This window comes from Alligator mississippiensis, chromosome 10, assembly GCF_030867095.1.
Source record: "Alligator mississippiensis isolate rAllMis1 chromosome 10, rAllMis1, whole genome shotgun sequence".
Taxonomy (NCBI): domain Eukaryota; kingdom Metazoa; phylum Chordata; order Crocodylia; family Alligatoridae; genus Alligator; species Alligator mississippiensis.
In genome coordinates this window covers 14556000-14576157 of record NC_081833.1, presented here as the reverse complement: position 1 = coordinate 14576157, position 20158 = coordinate 14556000, and the positions used below count along the sequence as shown (strand labels likewise).

The 20158-nt window shown below is 49.0% G+C and overlaps 1 protein-coding gene across 1 annotated transcript in view; it reads left to right on the top strand.

The window, feature by feature from the left end:
* Nucleotides 1-2024: 2024 nt before the first annotated feature.
* The window catches only part of SEPTIN5 (septin 5), a 58153-nt gene continuing 40019 nt past the window's right edge, over nucleotides 2025-20158 (top strand). Inside the window, exon 1 of the mRNA XM_059713475.1 lies at nucleotides 2025-2122. The gene's annotated coding sequence lies outside the window, so the exon portion shown is untranslated. The remainder of the gene's footprint in view (nucleotides 2123-20158) is intronic.

Sequence of the window (20158 nt, the reverse complement as noted above, 5' to 3'; positions counted from 1 at the left end):
GTGAAATCTCAGAGCACACATTTTCTAATTGGTCCAGTTGCCGGGGGCAGAGGGGGATGACGACAACCAAGTCTCTTAATGGGTTTTCATTTCTCTAATTTCTGTGATCCCAGGGCTTCCTGTAGTGGGCTACTAACGTGTTGCATATTACTCATGCATGCATGACTTGTGATTTCAACAGGACATGCACATTATATGTTAAACATTGGTGTAAAGGTTTGTGACATTTAAGAATCCCTTTGTTCAAGCACTTTTTTTACCAATAATTCATAATCCCATTACAATAATACAACATTATGGCTGCTGAAATCACACAGCCAGGAAATGCAGAAACCATGGTTCCATAAACCAGATGCACAACTGTTTACACATCTCTGCAAGCTAGTCATGGTTTTCTTGTTAGTGAGTGAATTGGCAGAATTATAAATTCTACCAGGTGGGGCTTATTTCCTGAAATATCTGGAGAGCTCTGATATGGGTGAAGCCTCTGGAATAGAAATGGTACATAACATGACTCCGTTTAAAGATGTAATGCGGGCAAAATATTTTCTTGAATGTAATGTTAAGGTTGCAGAGCTGCTGAATGTGGAGAAGAATATAAGCCATGTTATATATGGCTGAAAGCAAACTAGAAATTTTTGTATGATGAAAGATATTCTTCTCCCCAAGAATTTGTAATGTCTGTGCAGTCCTGGATCGGATTATCTTTTATCTATGAATAGGTTTCTCCATGCATCCATTACCATGCGGCAGTGTCTTCTACTCTGCAACTTTTGGCAAGTTTAGGAACAATTCTCAAACTATTCTAACTTTTGTTAAACAGAAATAATAAAAAAAAAACCCTCCAGGCCAAAGCCAGGCACCCTGAGGAAGCTTGAATTTACCCAATGCAGTCTTTTTTAAATTACTTTAGAAAGCCCCAATTAGAGTGGCTTTGTGCTTCACTTCCTTAGCTATGACCAGTACATCACATTCACTTTCATTAAAAGCCCAGTCCTGGCTGCTAGTGTCCAAGCCTGGGTGGTTTTAGCAAGCCATATTTTTAAATAGAAATCAGAAAGCACTGAGAAACTCAAGTGCGGCAATAACCAAAATATCCTGTCTGCAAAGCAATGAGTGTTGGGGCTCCAGGAAGGGTGAGGTGCTTGATGCAGCCAGGCTACATTAATGCAAGGCAGGGTAGATTTGCACTAACCAAAGTGTGTGCGCATCAGATGAAGCAAGTTGTGTGTAGTGCATCAGATGAAGTGAGCTCTGTGTGTGCATCAAATGAGGTTAGCTGTGTCTGCATCAGATGAAGGAAGCTGTGTGTGTGTGTGTGTGTGTGTGTGTGTGCATCAGATGACGTGAACTGTGTGTGTGTGTGCGCGCGCGCGCGCATAGGTGACTGGCAGGGGTGTAGGTGCCCCCCCTTGCTGACTGATGCTGTGGGTAGGACCGCTGCTATCGGTGGCTTCTGCGGGCGCCCCCAGATTCAGGAGGCACCAGTCACGTGTGTGTGTGTGTGTGTGTGCGTGCGCATGCATCATGAGGTGAGCTGTGTGTGTTTGCATGAGATTAAATGAGCTTCATCTGCATGTATATGTACACACACGCGCGCGCACATGCAGCATACGTACATCAGATGAAGTGTGTGTGTGTGTGTGTGTGCATGTGTACAGTAGGTGCAGACAGAGGTAGTGTGTGTTGTACACCAGACGAGGTGCGGGTCGTGTGGGTGTGTGTCCCCCCGCTCGGGCAGCGCCGCCCCCGGACGCCCCGCGCAGTGCCGGGGCGGGCGGGCGGGCGGGCTGCAGCGGCTCGGGGGCGGCGCCGGGGCCAGGCGGGCGGTACAGTGGCGGCGGGCGGAGCGCTCCATTGTCAGCGCCGCGCCCCCAGCGCAGCCCAGCTCCGCGGCAGCCGGCGGCAGCGGCAGCAGCAGCATGAGCACGGGCCTGCGCTACAAGAGCAAGCTGGGCAACCCAGGTGAGCGGCGGGGCCGGGGAGGGGAGGGGAGGGAAGGGAAAGGGGGCGATCGCATCGCTCCTTGCTCACGGCTGCTCTCTCTTTCCCCCTCTCCCGCCGGCCCCGCGATGCGCGTCGCTCCGCCGCCCGGACCCGCTGCCCCGCAGAGGAGAAGCAGGTAGGTGCGGCGCCGCCCGCGGCTGCGCGGGGCTTTGTCTGGCGGGCGCTGCCCGGCTCATGGCGGGGCCGCGGGCAGATGGCAGCGGCGGCGCCGTCCGCAGCCTGCACCGAGAGCCGCCTCCTGCCTTCCCCGAGCTCCCCGCGGCGCCGGGAGGGGCGGAGGCTCGGGGGGATGCGGTTGCGAGGCCCATTGCTGGCGCCCTTGCATTTCAGAGCTTGTTCCGGGGCCCCCGAAACACCCGCGCCGCAAAAGCCCGGGGGAGGCCGAGCTTGGACCAGAGCTGTGGCTTCTTGCGTGGATTAAACCTCCAGGGGGAATATTTGTCTCATCTGCCCCCGAAGCAGCCAGGCAGGGGTTGGCGTTGCCTGATGTTATCTTAGGGGAGTGTCTGCTGCGCTGTATTATTGCAGAGCGGGTTAGCCTGTCCCCAGCAGTCACGGTCTGTCAGGAGAGGATGGGCAAAGGGAGGAGAAACACGCGTCTCGTAATGTAGCGCGCCCCTCCGCAGGGGAGAGCGGCTTTTCCCCAGGGGCAGAAAAGCTCCATCCGCGTCAGTCTGTGGATACTCCCATGTACGTCTGCGTGTTGCATGGAGCCGGCATGGAAGGGGACGGTGAATTAAGAGCTTGTGCCAGCCACATTACTCATGAGTGGTGGAGTGAGACCAAGCTGTGCATACAAAGCAGTCTGCTGAAATGAGAGTAAATAGCTCAAAACGTAGCAGTCTGTTAATATCCTTATTTAAGAAGGTGAAATTCCTGGAGAGCAGGTTTTCCCTTTTAGGGCTGCCCTGTCCAAGGTGGCTCGAAAATGACAGCAAATACCAATAAGTGTGTGGCAAGGCTGCACCCTTGTGCCACTGAATCAGCCCCACAAATGTAGCCTAGGGGTTAGCCACTTACACGTACGTACAAAATATTATCTGTACCGAGACCATAAAAACAGGTCACAGTATATACGTGGTCCATCTTTCTTATATACATGGTAGCATTCGGTAGAAAGTTCAAACCAGTGTTGCCTTAATGTCAATGGCCTGTAGTTGCAAAGACCACACAGCCAATATTGTTTATCCCCAAGAAATCAAACCATTTGGAGAGTATACCTCATTTAGTTTAAAATCATGTTCCCATGCAATAGGAATCCAGGGAGTAGTTGAGGTTTGTACAGCACCTAGCGTCGTGGAACCCCGCGGGGTCCGTGGCTGCGGCCCAAGTGCTACCAAACTGCAAATAAGAAATGGTAGACCGCTTGTCTGTCTTTGAAGAGATATAGGTGCTTTCCAGGAAATGTTCAGCTAACTACTAAATTTGAACCTAATTGTGCATGACTGAAGACAGGGGACTCTGCCATTCAGGAGGAAGAGATGGTGGATTAAGATACTAGACAGGGATCAAGAGGCTTCCATTCAGCTCCTATCTCTGCATAGCAGTTTTTCACAGACCAGATCACCTATGGTGCATCTACACCACCAATGATGCTCAACCCTCAGGTAGCCTGTGCTATCTGATCCGTCCCTCCAGTGTCTGTATTACCTTGCAGTGACCGCATGCCAAGCACGTGGAGAGACAAGTGGTGGGCAGGCTGATTCCTAGAAAGGGTCCTCCTTTTCTGTTACTTGGTCCTTGAGTAGAGCCCTTCTAGCAATTAATATGTCCTCTGTCTGTTTTTCTTACTGTGCCTGGCTCTGATTACAAGCAGTAGAGCCTGATTGCAAGCCCTAGAGATAGGAGGTGAGGTGCAAAAGCACCAAAGGTCAGGAGCAGGAGTGATGGGATGGCTGGTGGTCGGCTTCCTGCGCTTGTGGGGTGGGTTTAGAACATGGAATTGGGGGAGGCAGGTTAGGGAAGGCTTAATCTTGTAGTGTGAAGCTTTGGAGAATATATGTGGGTGAGCTTGAGTTTTTGACTTGCACATTAAGGCCAGGTACAGACATTACATTTTTACCAGTATAAGTGATCGGAAACCGGTTTATACCCATAAAAGAACACAAGTCTGGCGCACAGAGACTGATTTTAAAAAAAGGTGGAACCCAGTCTAGGATTTGCCCTCCTCTCCCAAAGGGCAAATGTTTGTTCTTTTAGCTACCGATATAAACTACCCCAGTTAGAGAAAACCATGCGACTTAGATTGAGTCTACCTTTTTGCATGTCTGTATTTAGCCGATGTGGATGTTGTGGGCTAAGGGTGGCCCAGATGGTGTACCTTAGATGTATCTTAGTCTCTATTCCAGTGATTCTCAATGGAGGTTTTTCTCTGTAAGGTTGGGTATTTGACTGCTCAAATAAAGTTCGGTCAATAGACCAGTCAAATACTGGTAAAAAATTGTGAAAAATTGCCAATAGTATATAGAAAAAGCACAAATTTTCCATTAAGAAATGCATCAAAAAGCAATAAAAAATCATTTCTGTCAAGAAAACTACAAAAAAGTAGGGTTTTTTTGTAAAATTGACTGGTCCAAAAATATGCAGTCAGTTAACTGCATTTGACAATATTTTAGCAGTTAATTGATCGGCTTGCCAACCCTACTCCTTTACAACAGAAGAATGTTTTTATTATTTTTCTGTAGTCAAACAATGAGTGAAAACTAAGAACCTGCATTTTCTGAAGGGTGCCTTGAGCCTGTCTCTGGATGCCTTGAGTCTAAGAAGATTGAGAACCATTGCTGTGTACCTTACCCCATTGCCTTCTCATTGTGAAGCAGATGAGGTTGAGGCGGTGACATGGTGTTGTCCCCTGTGCAGGATGCAGTGTCTCTGGTCTAAACACCCTGACTTAAAACACTTGGACTGAAAAATGAGCAATTTGATGGAAGAATGTGGTATGAGCCAAGCAGGCAAGTGCACCTGATGGAAACTCTGCCAAAGCCTGAGGCCTTCCTGTGGGTGGAGTACAGGTGAAACTACTGAGCATCTCGTTAGACTGGAGTCTCGTGGTGCGCTAAGTCTGTGTGAGTTTTTTGGGGTGGGACACTGTTATGTCCCTGGAGGTTGGTTCATGCTGACTCAAGGGTGCTGTGTAGCCTTGTGCTCTTTGAAGTGGTGTTCAAGGTAAATGGAGCGGGGCAGTATGTTTTTCAGTGCAGGGGATTAGAGCATGGGCTTGCAACTTCTCTTCTTGTTTTTGACAGCGTGAAGTTGCTGAGTGTTTTTTGGGTGTGAGAACGAACGTGGACTGGTGGATCCAGTTCTCTTATGGATTTTAAACTGCAGTGTGTGTGCTTTCTCAGCCAGCTCTGTCAACCGTCTCCATTTCCATGGAGTTGGGGCAAGTTCTGGAAATTCTTCTGTATAAATCATTAAAAATGCGTTTGTGAAGTAATGCGTGTATGGAAGATGCTGGGCAGGAGATGGTGTCTGTGCAGCAATATGTAATTTGAAAACTAGTCCGGCCACTGGAAACTCCTGAATCGGATGCGTGATTCCCAAACAGTTAAAAATGCCGAGTTACAAGTTCTGGGGGACTGAAATTGGCTTGCTAATCATGATATTTAGGAAGAAATAAGTTCATTTTGGGTTTTTTCATTGGCAGCTGTTTCTGAGCCTGTAGGTTTTCGTATTTTCAAGCTTTTTCTCTGCAGCCAGAAGGGCTAGAAGCTTTCTTTTGTTTGTTGAAGGAAAGCTGAAATTGTCACATCATCACGTGAGCGCTGAAGCAAAGACTTTAAGAAACGCCAAATATCACAATGTTTTCACTTACACCTTCGTGATGTTCGGCAAGCCAGTGTTCTTATCTGCAAAACCGGGGATAAAACTAAATGGGGCAGATCTTTGTGCCTGTGCCGAGTCACGCTGATACCCAAGAGGAGCAGCTGGTGGGAGCAGAACTGAAATCTGTGCATGTTTGCCAGTTGTTCCATCTCATTGATATTTGATGCTTTTCCCTAAAGCTCCAGCTTTTGGAGTCATACAATTTTTTTAATTTAATTTTTTGCAAAACTTTCTGCTTTCATTTAAAATCAAATGTTTCTTAACCTCTAAACTGGGGGGAAATGCTTGAAAACATGACCCAAGTAAAGCTGAAAGGTGCAGAAACCAGAGATAACCCCCGAAATTCATTAACCCCCCTGCCAAAAAAAAAGAAATAAAATAGCAACCTCTCATGATTAAACCCAGCCTCATGTTTCCATGGGGCCTGGTTCATGCCTTTTCAACCACTTGGGGTTGGCAATACTGGCTTTTTATTCATCACCTGTATGTCACATGTTGGGGCTGCTGAAGGTGGAGTTACCTTTGCCACTTGGTGAATGGCTTCTTTTGCCCAAGCTGCAGAGACTTTCAGCTGCATGTTGGTTGCCTGTCCTTGAGGTAAGGCAAGCCTCATTATGACTCCCGATCCACTGACACCTGGTTCGACCTCCGAATTCTTGAACTTGGCCCCACAGGCTGGCTATCAGGAACAGGTTGCTGGAAAAGCAGAGTGAATGAATTGCTGAACCCAGAGGTAAGCACTAGATATACTGTCAGAGCAGCACACCTCTGCTTGTTTTTCGGTTGTCACGGTGGATCTTGGCTGGAAGTAGCATAGGAGTGGAAGTTTTTTGCCTTTCACCTCTCTGTAAACTGCCGTGTGTGTTCTGTTGATTTTCTTTGGCCAGCCTAAAAAGGCGGCTCACAGCAGAGCCCTCCAAAGCAGATAACATCTCCCTGCTTAGCGTGGCAGTGTTGGGAGCTGGGTGGGGCTACAGTGGGTGAAGAATTTCAGCCCCCAGCTGCATCTCCTTCTGTCACGCATCTGTCCAAACAGTCCTACTGCTGGAGCCCCCAACCATGGACAGATGGTCTGCACTGGGCCAAGGAGGTCTAGCGCAGGCAGGATGTACTGCCACAGCATCTGACTCTGCTTTGGCTTCTGGAGAAAAGGTGGTATAATGAGGTCAGAGTACAGGCTGCCGGTCAGAAGTGCTAGAAACCTGGGCACAGAACCTGTGTGTCACTGATGTTCTTGTTACAGCTTGTCAATTATTTATCGTAGGATGGCTGAAACAGCTGGCAGCAAGGGCAGAGGAGGGGCTGAACCCCTCCAGGCGCCTACTGCCTTGTATAAACACAGCCCAGCATTTTACAGCTTATAAAAAGGAGAAGTAAGATTTTCCTGCCTATGGATTTTCTCCTCTCAGTTTTTGCAGGCTTCTTGGCCCCTTGGGCGTCTGTAGGATGCCTGCTGGGTGGCTTTTGGGGCACATCCCTGGGTCTTGCAGATGCTAGTGCAGGAGAATTACAGAAACATTAACCAGAGCTGGAGGTGCTATTGAGCTCACTGAGGGACTGCTTCTCCCCCTGCTGAAGTCAATGAGGGAGGATCAAGCCCTGTTTTAGGTGTGCAGATGGTGGAGAGCAGCGTTGCTCAGCCAGTGGATTGCAGCATTCCAGGGATTGTAAAAGGCGTTGAAGATCTTATTGCAGTCTGAAGAGTAGAAAGTGTGTCTTTCTCTCTTTCTCTCATCCTCACATTCCCTTGATTTTCCAGGTTAAGTAGTCTGTGTCAGCTTCTTAACGTGCACATAAGTGGTGCTGTTAGCACTGCCACATTATTTACTTTTCCTCTTACAGTACACGCAAGGAGGTCATAAGTTGTTTTTTTTTAGTTTGAATGAAGGGGCTGCCACGCTGAGGAAGTGTGGTCCAGAGAGAAGAGGAGCTGGTAGTTCAGTGTCTTCTGGGGATTCCTTGTTGTCAGACATCATCTTGGTTAGGTGCTGTTTGTTGCCTTTTTAAATATATAGAAATATACGGGAGAGAGGGTCTATGCATGGCAGAATGTTTCCCTTCTGTGCCCTGTCTAGTTTTAAATATCCGGTGCATCGACCGCTTCCCTGGGAATGTGCTCACGGCTGTCACTTGATTGCCATCCTCTTGTTGTCCTTAGCTGTACCCCCTTGTACCATGCTGAGGCCTCAATTCAAGTTACCTGCTCAGTGGTTTGCTGAACTTGAGCCTGGATAATTCTGTTCTATCCTTAATATTTGCATGTTTTCTGTAGGTAAGTCGTCATTTCTCCTGTAGATACTACTCAGCCAAGCGTGTTCCTCAGCCACGTCAGTCCACTCTGCCTAGCTCATCATTTTGCTTCTGTACTTCCAACTGCAGTATGTGAATCTGAAGGACTTGTATATGGTGGTGGAGATGTCCTCTGCAGCCATAGATGATAGGCTAGGACTGGGAGCAATGGTTTTAAATTGCAGCAAGGGAAATTTAAATTGGAGATTAAGATGAACTTTCTCATTATCAGGGTGGTTAAGCATTGGAATAGACTGCTAGAGAGGTGGAACATCCATTCTTGGAGACTTTTGAGAGCCGGTTATGCTGACACTTGGCTGGGATGGTTTAGTCAGGGATGGTCCTGCCTTGAGCAGGGCCCTAAACTAGATGACCTGTGGCACTTTCAAAGCCTTCTACTCTATGATCCCATGAACAGCAGGGATGCCCTATTCTGTTGGCTACACAGCTTTCTCCTGTGGCCAGCATGTGTACACTAGCCAAGGAACTCGGGTTTCTCTGTAACCCTTTGAGAAGAAGAAACCCTGCATCTTGGGGCAGGAGACTTAACTGGCACGGTCTTGTACTGTGTTGCTGTAAGGGGCCTGGTGTTTGGATTAGCTGGGAGTGTACAAGAAAACCACTGAGGATAATCATTCCATACTCGCAGATCAAATACAAGAGGCAATTTGAGCAGCACTCCTAGAAAAGATGATAAGAGTGTGTTGACAAGGGATGTCTTACTTAGTATAACCACCCAGTCAAGTTCTGCATGTGTCTGCAGCATGGCTAGCCTTGAAGCATAGGAAAATGCCTCTTTACTGCAGCATGTTCTCTTTACATGGGAGGCTTTGAACTGCCTCTTGTTTGCAAGGAGATTGTTTGTTTCCTTGAAGAGGATGCTCAGTGTCTGAGGCTGCATGAAATATGCCTCAAGGTCAGTAGCGGAGAATAGAGTCCCCAGATACGCGTACCTGGCTAGTCATGAGTTACTGTTATTTCAAGGCTGCACTACCTCAAGTACGTGGCTTAAAAATAAATAGGGGCAGGCAGCACGGTGTGCTGCAAGTGTATTTGTGGGTTGTGTTTGCTTGCAGGGGCTGTGCATAGGAAGGATAAGGAACATTCTCTGTTACTGTCATCTCCAGTGTGGGGAGGGCTGCACTCTTGGGGCCAAAGTGCCTTGAGTTCTACCTGTTACATGCATGTGTCTGCACCCTTGCATGCCCCTTTGCAGAGATCAGGGGCTTTCTCTTGCCCAAAGCCCCCCTACAAGACCCTGCTGGTTCCTGGGAATGTTTATGTCAAGACAAATTCAACAAATTGGAGGAAGTTGAGAGCAGAGTGACAGCAATGAGTTGTTGGAGGGACTGGCTGATGCTAGAACCCAGCCAGCATGGTCTGGAGGGAAAGCGAAAGCCCGCAGCCTTTGATAATGATTTATTTTAGATACGTTCTACAGCAGACATGCATAATCTCCTTATCTAGCCTTTCTCTCATCAAAGCACCTCTCAGTTTTAATGCACTTAAACTCACAGCATCCCATGAGCTTCCCCATTTTACAGATGGGGAAATTGAGGTACAGAGAGACCATATGACATGACCAGGGAATTGCAGCCTTCTCTCTCAAGTCCCAGGTTAGTCTCCAGTCACTGGAGCATCCTTTCTTTCTAGTAGATGCTCTGTTGGTTTGCTACCCAGGCTCATGGGTGGGACTTCCCATTTTCTACTTTCTCAGTAGACACATTGTCCTGGGAAAGGGTCCCCATGTTTTTCTTCCTCAGGGCCCCTCCATCATGCTCTGCTCTCACTGGCACTGGGACAGGAAGGCAGCCTGCCATCTAATTGCTGTGTGAGGGTATTATTTTTAGCAGCTCCTTATTTGCACTTGTGAAAAGCCTTCCTGTTCGTGACAGTGGGGCCTGCCTTGGGCAGCTGCTCATCAGCTCCGGCCAGTGCCAGGCGTTTTGCTGCCTCGTTTGAATTGCTAATGGCATCTGAGCATCTCTCCGGTCCCCCGTGGTCACTGGGCCTGGCCAGATGTCCGTCAATAACAGGATTGTTTTCTCAGTAAACAAGAGCGGGTAGGTTGGAGGCAGCGCCTGGGGTGCGGAAGGTGTATGGAGCCGATATCGTGTCAGCAGAGAATGCAACCCCTGGCCTGGCAGTACTGTGAGCCTTGCCGGCCAGCAGCTTAACCACAGTAGCTTTATTTATGCTTTGCAAAGTACCTGCGACTTTTCAGCTATATTTTAAACGTGGGACTTTCCCTATTGGAGCCCTTCACAAACCTTTATCCCCTGCACTCAGCCTGCCTCTGGGTTAGAGTTGAGCACGAGGGCTTTATGCATTGCTGATGAGGAGAACATTTTGGCCAGGATGCCTATCTTCCCTGTTTCTAAGTCTGCTGTCAGAGAAAGGTTAATGCCCTTTTGAACCTCTGCTTCCAGCTTTTTAGGTGGAAGAAGTACAGTATGTGGGTGAAGGACTGTGTTGTGTCTGGGGGGGGTTGAGGCTGTGGCTCCTGGGAATATGTAGTTATCTAAACGTGTTCACAGCTCTGAACTCAGCTCCTCTGGGATCTCAGTGTCTTCCCTTCAAAACAAATCATTTCTCTCCCTCTCCCCGCCCATAAAAAACAACCCCCCCCAACAGCCCTGTCTTTACCCACCAGCACTACAATAACGGAGCAGTGTAAGTTGATATCAAGGAGGACTGACCCTGGCTTTACAGTAACATCAGTGTCACAAATCAGATGAAATAAACACTCCCTGTCTCTCCCCGTGCTAGGCTGTAAAATTTGCTTGGTCCCTGCGCGGTAACAGAGTGCATCGTACGGCAGCGCCCCTGGTCTCTGGTTCAGGATCAGAGCTGATATTCTTGGTAAGAACTCCTTATTAAAAAACCTTCCCTGGCTGCAAGGTTTGTGTCTGTGAAGAAGGGTTGTTTCAGGTGTAACTGAGTGGGAAGTTGCCAGCTCTCTGGCAGGGTTGCCAGGAGAGGGGGCAAAATAGAAAATAGCAGGGAATTGCTTTTTTAGAAGAACTTTTCTGCCTTGAAAAGACATCCAGATATAGAAAGGATTTCAGCCCAGGGCAGCACGTGGGCTGGTAGCCAACGACATGGGTGCTCTGCTGGGTGACTCTGCCCAGATTGCTTCCCCCATCTGAGCCTGTTTCCTCTCCCACCCCCATGTATGTGTGTGTGGGAGGGGGTGTCCTTGAAGCCTGTCATCTCTTCGGAGTAGGGGATGTCTGTGTGCATGTTCAGCATCTGTGATGATGGGTCCTATTGGGACTGCTGTAATTCCAGTGAAAGAAAGTGATTTCCATCTTTTCCAGTAAGTGCTAAATACCCAAGGGCAAACCCCAAGCCCTGTTTGTTGCCCATCCTGTCTCCCACCCAGCCCTGAGATTTGCTTGGAAATATCAGCCAGAGTTTTCTTTACAAGTGTTTGACTTTTCCTGTGTATCACAGACATTCATAGGCATTTAATCTGCTTTTGTACCCAGTTATTCAGAAGTTGTTGTAGTGGTGGCCTCTTAACCTCTTGTACGGGTGTCCTGTTGTAGCTGCCACTTGAACTCTCTGGTTCTTGTGTGGTGCTTGTTCTCAATTATCCTTCTTGTATGGGTGTCCCGCAGGCCTGTCCTTTCAACCCTGTGTCGTCACTTCCATTTCGTATGGGTCATCTTTTTGGAAAGAACAAGCTAGTGAATGCATGTTTCCACTACACTGAATCCAAATTTCTTTCCAAGTGCTGTGCATTGTGCTTCGAACTGTCAGAGCATTTCCAGTCCAGTGACATCTTGTCAGGTCTAATATCCTTTTGTAGCCTGGTTTAACTTCTTTTGACTTCCAAAAAATCCCTTGCAAATCATTTCAGCGGTGGCACGGCCATGAACTTCCTTGTCCCAATACAGGCCTCTTTGCATCAAATGCTTTGCATCTTTTGCGACTTCTGATTGTTATTTCGGATCTGATCCAAAAGAGACTGTGAATGCAAGAGCAATGTAAAAAGGAATGTGCAAGTATGGGGAGTCACAATTAACAATTCTTCTGAAGCAGGACTGTATCATCACCGTGGTTGATCATTTTACCACAGAGTAAATGGAGATTAGTTCAGGGACTCTCTGATTGGGTTGGCTTTAAATTCAATGGAAATAAAGGTTGAAATAGCAAAAAGATTGATGTCATACAGATAGCAGGGAACAGATATTATCATAAATCTGACCATTCTCCCTTGCCATGCACTGCTCCTCTGTTTGTGGTAGGATGGCCGGTTATTACTGCCTCAAGCTGGTGCTCTTTGTCACCTCGGTCTGACTTTGGATCATAAATTCCATTTTTTTTTAACATATTGGAATGGTGGCATTTACCAAAGTTACCAGCCTGGGTCTTGAATCCTCTGCATTTTATGCTGAGAACATAAGAACCATGCTGCTGTTCATATTGTTAAAGATAGACACCCTGGAGCCCTCAGGGCATTATAGTGGTATTCTGCCTTTATTTACATTTGGGAACCCTGGTCCTGGAGGACACCACTGTCCTGGGCACTGAACAAACAGAGCGTAAAGATGGTGCCTGAGAATAAAGATGGTGGCCATTGCAAAGAGCTTACAGCCTAAGTGACATTTGAGAGAAATAAGGAGTTTGGTAACCTTCCTAGTGCCCCAGCATGTCAGTTTGGTCCTGTCTGATGATTTGGAGATTAAAGGCAGCCTGCTAAAATTCAGTGTATCTGGAAATGCCCACTTCAGAGTGGCTATTGGGTTGGCACTAATACAGGCTCCTTGTGCAGTATTGCTTTAGTGCTAGATTTTGAAAGGTAATTGGGCTTCTAAGTCTGTGAGTTACACCCCTACAAACCTTTCCAAATCTGGCCTCTAGTGACTAATGTACGTTCCCCATCTCAGACCCCACCTCCTCCCTGAATAATTTATCTGCTGCCTTGCTAATTGGAAATGCTCCAATGCAAAACTTCAGTCCTGTGCCATGGATCAGCCTCCACTAACAAGTTTGTCTACCTGGTGCCAGGACCGCGGCTGGCTTTGCTCTGCTGTGGGCCGTGAATTAGGCAGGGCAGGATCTAAGAAAGTAGTAGGAGGATGAAAGCTTGAGCTAGGAAAATTGTGTGGGAGGCAGGTTCAGAGGGGCTTTGAATGGCCTTTTCATCCCAAGGTTGCTAAAGTCAATAAGAGTCGTAAATCTGTGACCTGCCTTCACAAGGCCCCTGCTCTCCTGGGACTATCCTTCAGCTGGAGGAGGGAAGCTCATTTATTTCACCTGTCTCCATTAGACTGTTTGCAGGAACCATTTTTCTAGGCTTGCTAATGTTTCCAGAGGAAGTTTCTGCTTTGGAGCCAGCACATGTGAGCAAGCATCATCCAGGAGCCAGCTCCAGCCCTGCTGTGCCTCTTGGAAGGAGGGGGAGAATGCACTCAGCTGGGTTGAACCAGAGACACAGGGCAGCTCCAAGGATACAATTCAGCCCTTGACATTGAAAGCTTATCTGTGAGCACAGTGGTGTGGAAGGTGCTGGGTTGGGAGGGCTCCCCACATTCTCACCAAGCATCAGTTGCTGTTACCCTGAGCTGGATGGACTATCTTTGGAGACCAGACTTTTCGTACACACCTCGCCTCTGCTGAGAGCCCCTGCACTGACAGAGATGTCAGCAATGATGGCTCCTCTGTACTTGGGGCTTGGGGATGATGGTGGTTTCCAGTTGCCTCCCAAACAGACATGTTTGCACTTCCTTCCACATAGGTCCTTTGGTGTGGAAGGAGCAACTTGTGAGACTCCCCACTAATACCTCTTTGTCCTCCATGTCCCTCCATAAAACTCTCCTGTGAGGCCTGCAAAGGCTCAGTGGTGACTGGGCAGTTAGACAGAACAGGATGGTGGAGCTACATCCCACTTTGTGTTTGCCTGTAGCCCCCTGTCTTATACAGAGACTGTAAGCTCCTTGGACCAGGGGTTATACCTGCATCTGATGCTTGTACTGTACTGACCCCAGTGGGACCTTGGTGTATAATGTATCCCTTGGAGCTACTGCAGCACAGACTGCGCTAAAAACCAGCTCTCAGTTGGCAATGCTCTTTGCTTGCTGCTGACACCAGCTGCATTTGAGCCTTTGGATTTGAGCCTTTGCTGACTGCTCCTGTATCCCATTACATAGTGTCTTGGGGCCATCAGAACTCCCAGCAGAATCTGAACTGAGCACAAGCGCCTCTGTCTGCAGCATCCTTCCTCCCCCTTGGTGACAGGGACAACCAGACAGTGGGTGTATCTTGTTCCTCACCCAAAAGGAACTGGAAGTATGAATGAAATGCTAAGTTTAATGCTTGGCAGGGAAGTCGGCTGCTTTTGGGCTTGGCAGCTCTGTGTACCAGTGAGGGGGATGTTTGCAGCATGGCTTCCCCTGCATTTCTGTAATGCACCTTTCAGCTCCTAGGCATCTGGGTAAATGGTGAAATAGGCTCTGTTATAAGGGTAGTAGTCAAATCTGACCCGTGCTGGGAAGGAAGCATAGCATACCCCTCGCCCCTACTGCTGTCAGACAGGGAACTAGTAGCTTCATAGCTTTGCAGTTATTTTGCATAAAGCAAGCCCCTTTTAGCCTGGGCAGAGAGTTGCAGGGAGTTTTTCTGTTACTTTTAGAACATTCATGGGTTCACAGCCCCTCTCCGAGGTCCTCCCAATACTGCAGAAAACGTAGCCAACATCACTGATTGGGCCTTGCTGCCTTTGCCGTTGGATAATATGGGGTGCTGTGTCTTTACCATGTCTTCCTATAATACAGAATGGTCGATTCTTGTTACATTTCTGTAGGCCACAAGGCTTCTGTATGTTTCTAAGAAAGAACATAAGCAATGTCTCCATATGCAAGTGGTGTGGGCCTGTCCTTTGTTTCATGCTGCCTAGGACGGAGTGGCTGCTGAATTCTGTGCAAAGGAGAACTGCTGAGAAATGTACAGGGGGAAGGTCCCATGAATCTAGGGTCTGGTCATCTTTCTGCTTCAAGCAAAAAGGGGTCCTGTGGTTTCTGTAGGAAAAGAGTCTCCTGGGTCAGAACTTGTTCTCCATTGCTGGTTTCTCAGACCTGTCAAGCTACAGAGACTGGAGCAGAACAGAACAGTTTGGTTTGATACAGCATTTTCTATGCCAGGCTTCCTATGTTTACAGCCTTTGCTAAATTAACCCTCCCGGTTGCATGCATTTGTGGTGAATTTATTTTTATTATTGCAGTCGTCTCATAGGAGATGCAACTGTGGCATGGGACATTAACCTTTTTATGAGTCTAACCTGAGCCTCCCCTGCTTATTTGAGGGTACTCATCCCTTTTGAGATGCTAGTCCCCGTGGCTCTGATTGAGCACTCAGTGGCAGAAGCTTTCCAAATCAATATGGGCATCAGGTTAAAAAAGTGAGTGTAAGTGGCTCCCAGCCCTTGGCTCTAGCCCTAGGCCTGTGCGTCTGTAATCTCCTAGTTGTGCTCTTCAGTGTATGTGAGGATGTGATGCATATTGTGATAAATACATCCTTAAATACTATGCTTATTCCTACTCTGGCAGAGAAATATCCTACACTATCATACATCCAGCCCCTGGGACTAATCGCTGCCATGCAGATGGGAAACAAATTGCTCTTGCAGAGAAGCAGCAGCAGGGCGCAGGGTCTTTTCAATCCGCCCACAACTAATCTTGGTGCTTCAGAAGCTGCGTGGGCTGAAGGAATGAGCCCAGGGCTGCATGCCAGGGGAGGCCCTGTATTCTAATGCTGCGACACATTTTGGGCAGAGCATCTCATCCATGTGTCTGCATTGTGAGGGCATGGGGACATGTCATGGTTCTACTCTAGGGGCTTCCCTTGGCTAGGCGCCTATCACCAAGGTTTCCAAGTGCCTGTTCTCTGTGGGATTGCTTTTAGTGGCAAAGCAGTCAGGTAGGCTTGGCACAGAGAGGCTTTTACCCTTTGCAGCATTGCAGGCTGTAGTCCTGTCCCTGGGACCCTCACGGGGATCACAGTGCTCGTGATAACAACAGTGAGCCATCAGCCTCTAATGCTTTTTGGTCATTACTGTAGCCTGTTTGACCCTATGGGCAGCTTAGCAAGAGTCTTATTTTGCCATGACCAGTGTATCCTGAACAAGGTCCTGGTCTGCCAGTCCACCATTGTGTCAGCTGTAGCTGCTTCCTCAGGGAGCTTGGGCTTGAATGGGCTGGTGGGCTGAACTGCGTTCTCCTGTTGAGACCTGGCTGAGCAGGGGGCACGGTTGAATGCCACTGGTGAGGCTGCAGCTTGTCTGGGCTTATCACAGTGAGCTTTGAATGGGTCCTGGGAACAGGGCAAGCACAATTGTAGGGAGTTCCGTATGGGCTGGTTGCTCGCGTATCGCCGACATCATGCAGACTGTGCTACCAGCTCCTGTCTGGTGTGGAAGTGGTTGGAGGTATCTGCATGGGGAGCAATCATATCTGAAGACTGCAGTGGAGCATAATCCCAGGACCTGCTTTGTTAGAGCAACAGAGAGGACTGAAATCTCAATAATGGAGCATTAGCTCTGCTGGGATGGGGAGTTGCATCAAGGCAAGTTAGTGCAAGCGGCAGGGAGAGAGGGCTTTTGTCTCCAGCACGGCCACTAGCAACACTGTGGGTGCATCTACATGTGCAATTAGCCCAGCTGAGTAAATTCCAGCACAGTTCACGCAGGAGTTTATTGCTCCTGGGTACAGCATCTTCACTTGTGTCTGGGACCGCAGCACATTGAGCCAGGGCGGCGCAGTCCTGGCTGGCAGAGGGCCTGGGGGCTCAGCCTGCCAGCTTGGAGCTGCTTTACTGTGGCTCAACATGCTGCAGAGGGGCTGGCTTGGGCATGTGCCCCAGCCAGCCTTGTCACTGTCTACACGTGCGTTTGAGCGCACGTAACTACTCTGCAATAGAAAAGTACTTGTGTCTGGCACTACTGTTCAACAGCGGAGTTAATTTAAATTGCAGCCTAATAACACCGCACATGTAGATGGCGATGCTGTACTGCAGACCTAATCAGGCAACTTCAGTAAAGTGCATGTGTAGATGCACCCTGTGTGGAGCTTTCACGGCCTGCTGGGCATAAAGGCCAGGGCCATGGGGCCAGTCTGCCTCATCAGCATGCCTGGGACTGGGGTTTGCATCACTGCTGCCCCAAAGTTGGTTGTTCAGCCTGCGTGCAGTGGTGTCTGAAGAGCCCAGGTGAGAAGGGCCTGTGGGGCCCGCACTGCTCCAAGCCCCTTTCCCTCCCAAGTCTCGCTCTGCTATTCATGAAGGGCAATTTATCATCCCATTCAGATGGGGAGTTCTGGCCTAGGGGTGGCTGGGATTAATGAAGCATTGAGCATTTTGTGGGGCATGTGCTCTGTGGGTCTGGGTTTTCTTTCCATTTCTCATTAGTCTGGAGCAGGGTGTAGGAGCAGCTGGGGAAAGGAAATGACTTCAGACTGGGAGTGACTTCAGCTGCGTCCTGCTCTGAGGTGGGTCGGTGCCTGGATGTGCTGTCACTGCTGGCTCTGCTCTTTGAGGCGAGGCCGGCACAGGCTGCGTGCACAGCTCCCTGCAGCAGGCTCAGGTGCCGCTTGCTTGTGCTACATGATGTGAAGCATCTTGCCAAGTTCTGGGCATCTCCCACATGCAGCAGGGTGCTTGCCCCTCAGCCTTAGGGACCAGGATAATAGTGCTGGCCATCTCAGTCTGGAGGGGCCTGGCTCCCAGTGCACACATGCTGCCTGTCCCTTAGCCTTGAACTCTGGCATTTAAAAGTTTTCCTCACCTGAGACTGGGTGCAAATAGTAATTTCTGCTTCTCCCAAAGGTGTGTGTATGTGTTCTCAATTCCCTCTGTGCTGGTGATTACAGTATCACCTCTCCCATTGCCACCAGACACTGTCACCAGGTTTCTAGGCCTCCTTCACAGGTGCGTAACATGGAAACCTTTGGAATGAGCATAGTAGGGATTGGGGGCTAGGGACAGTCCTTTGCAAACTGGTCTCCAGGTTGATCAGCTTCTCTTTCACAGCCTGACAATGGGGCTGCTTAAGTGTGTGGGAGGGATGGAGCTGGAAAGCAGTCTGGAGTGTTATATCTCAGTGCCAGGCAGCAGGCTAATGTGTTTCAATACCAGCCTGCTCCCCTGCTCAGCTGGGGACTTTTGGACAGGCTGATCAAATGCTAAACACCCAGCTCTAGCCAACCTTTATGTACACTGTGTGGCAAAGGGTCCTTCCTCCCCTCTCTTGGTGTCCAGGCCATAGAAGCTGCTGTGATTTTGCTTTGGCTCTGTTGGAGCTTGTATTTCACTGGTGGGCTGGTGTCAAAGCAGAGCCCAGGCCCCGCCCTGCCTGTTGGATTTATCTGCTGCCACTTGCAAACAGCTCTGTTGTTTAAAAAACAAAACCCACGTTTTAATAAAAAGAGCATGTTGGGAGCCATCTGAGCAGTGCCAGTAGCTGCAGCTGAGCTGAGCCCTTCCTGGCCGGAGTCTCCAGAGGCACCAAGTCGTGGCAGGACACTGCTTTTAAAAGAGCAATTCTCAGCTGGGGTGCCATAGCACCATGTTAGGTGTGCAAACAGATTCCCAAGGTAACCCCAGAGATTTCAAATCAGAATCTGTGGTGTTAAAGCTGTTCTGACCTGTTGTGGGCTTTCTGAAAGCCTTGCAACCAAAGAACTGCTCTGCTATTTCTTAATGGAGGAAATGTCCCCAATAGCTGGTCAGGCAGGTACCAAGGGAGTTGCCTCTGCAGAGGAAGGAGGTTTTCCTGTTTCATCTCTGCCCATCATGACTGACATTCACTCTCCTTCTTGGAAATAAACACCCCCGTATCCAGCAGTAGTGGGATGGAGTTAGCCCTTCCTAGGCTTCAGCTGGAAGCTCTTCTCTTGTTTGATCTATTCTCTGGGGCTTCAGGAGGCAGGACAAGGAGAGTTTAGATTGGAGATTAGGAAGCGCTTCTTAACTGAGAAGGTGGTTAAGCACTGATGCACATTGCTGAGGAAAGTGGTAAAAGCTCCATCCTTGGAAGGTTTTAAGAGTGGGTTAGACAAACACTTGGCTGGGATGGTTCAGTTAGGGATGATCCTGCTTTGAGCAGGGGATTGGACTAGATGACCTGGTGGGCCCTTTGGGCTTTACTAGTCTATGCTTCTTTGACGCGCTTCTGAGTCGGAGTGGATGCAGCTGTGAGACAAAGGCCTCCCTGGTTTGAGGGAGATGCCTTATGCCTGACTGTGGATGTATGGCTAGAGCAGGGTTTGACAGACTTTGAGTGCATCCCCAGCCCCTTTTCTCTCCCACCCCACAGCTGTACCAAAACTTACTAGGCTCTGAGGACAAAAGTATCAGACGGGTTAGAGAGGACAAGTGAGCTGAAGTTTGGCTCAGGGAAGACTGGGGAGGGAAGGTCATGACCCTATGTGTGGGGATGGGAGGTTTGAGCACAATGCAAGACTGCTTACAAAATCTTGCAGGGTGCAGGCACGTGGCGATCCTGCGCTATCTGTGCCTGTGTGTACTTCAGCTCCAGCCGGGTCTCAGAAAGGAGCCATTGAGCCCAAAGCTCTGTGTAGCGCTGGTGTACCTCCGGCACAATAAAGGAGATGTGTCCAGGCTGCCGCCTTGACTGGGATCACATGTCAAGAACAAACGAGCCTTTGTATCTGGATGGGCTTCCAGTGGGAGGTTTGTCAACATTGGAGGCTGGATGTGAGAAGGGCTTATGCAGGGCTTTGGGGTCAGTGGATTCAGGGCCTGATTCACAGATAGTTGGCAGCAGTGGTATCTTCCTGTCGCTTTCTGTGGCTTTGGAGTCAGACCCGTGTAGCATACATTTGGCCAGTGGCAAGAGTGGTTATTTGAGGTGGTTTTCTCCCAAACCACATGTGGCAGCTTCTGTGCTGAGTATGAATGCGCCCCAGTCTATCCTTGGAGCTGTGTACGTACCGGGCGTGCGTCCTCCCAGCATCCTCACCAGAACACACAGGGGCACCCAGCGTGATTTGGGGAAGGCTGAGACTGGGCAAAGCCA